Source organism: Centrocercus urophasianus, unplaced genomic scaffold (genome assembly GCF_019232065.1).
Source record: "Centrocercus urophasianus isolate 14NV4802_14NV808 unplaced genomic scaffold, USGS_Curo_1.0 seq_9, whole genome shotgun sequence".
NCBI classification, from domain to species: Eukaryota; Metazoa; Chordata; class Aves; order Galliformes; family Phasianidae; genus Centrocercus; species Centrocercus urophasianus.
Window position 1 is genome coordinate 18,516,307 of NW_024885532.1, and position 1,225 is coordinate 18,517,531.

Sequence of the window (1,225 nt, forward strand, 5' to 3'; positions counted from 1 at the left end):
AGATGCATTTCAGACGAGTCATCTGCCTCATCCCCTGCTTAAGTATTGTTCCCCTAGGCTCATTTCTTGAGAAGCCTGTTTAGTCCCCTTCCCCCTTCATAGCTAGCTTAAAGCTCTTTCAATAAGCCCCGCTAGTTCCTGCACTAGTATTCATTGCCCCTTTTGAGATAGGTGGGTTCCACAGACAGACAACAGGCCAGGGGCCAAATAAACTGCCCCATGTTGAAAGAACCCAAAGTTTCTGGCTCGACACCAGCCTCCTCAATTATTCATCGCTTGTGCTTTCTGATCCCGCTCAGAGTCCCTCACTGCCCCTGAAGGTATAGAGCAGAAGATCCTGTTCCTTGAACTAAACGTCCTAAACCCCTGAAATCTTTTTTCATTGTGTGTAGGCTTTTCTGAGCAATTTCATCACTGCCCCAAAAAAATATGGAACGCTTCACAAATTTGCGTGTCATCCATGCGCAGGGGCCATGCTAATCTTCTCTGTATCATTCCAATTTTAGTATATGTGCTGCCGAAGCTATCCATTCCTTTTTGTTGCCTTCCTATGGACATGTTCCAACAGGTCCATGTCTCTACTGTACTGAGAACTCCACATCTGGACACAGTACTCCAGGTAAAGTCTCACCAACATGGAGCAAAGGGGCAGGATTACCTCCCTTGACCTGCTGGCCATTCTTCTTTGGTGTGGCTGGCTTTGTGGCCTCAGAAGATATGTTGCTGACTCATGTCCAGCTTGCCATCCATCAGTACCCCCAAGTTATTTTCTGTAGGGCTGTGCTCTCTCCTTTTATCCGCCAGCTTATATTGATGGGGGGGGGGATGGGCCTGCAGCAACCCAGATGCAAAATTAGACATTTGGTGCAAAATTTGGACATATTTAAACATGAGATTTCTTAATTAAAAACCATGTAGCCAGTTGAACTGTCTCCAAATCAGTAACTGATACTCAGAACAGATTTTTGTGAAGCAGTGAACTTTCTGAGCACAGATCTCTTGACCCTTGTCTGCGGTTCCAAATCTGTCCTCTGTTCTACCTGACCTCTAATTCTAGAAGGTCATGGTTCTTCAGAAGATCATGCCCTATGTACTGACCCTGTGTAATTATCTCAGTCATTCTATATCATCATAGCAGGCCCTACTTATTATATAGTTATTAATTGCTGAATCAAGCCCCTACTCAGTGGATGCTCTGTAGGCCAGGATTTATTTACTGAGGAGT

General features: G+C 45.0%; 1 non-coding gene across 1 annotated transcript; it reads right to left on the reverse strand.

Annotated features, from left to right (window-relative positions):
- Positions 1-423: 423 nt before the first annotated feature.
- On the reverse strand, positions 424-526 carry LOC122171666. Its single transcript, XR_006172072.1, has one exon. It is a non-coding gene; the product is annotated as a U6 spliceosomal RNA (small nuclear RNA).
- Between the last annotated feature and the right edge of the window lie 699 nt (positions 527-1,225).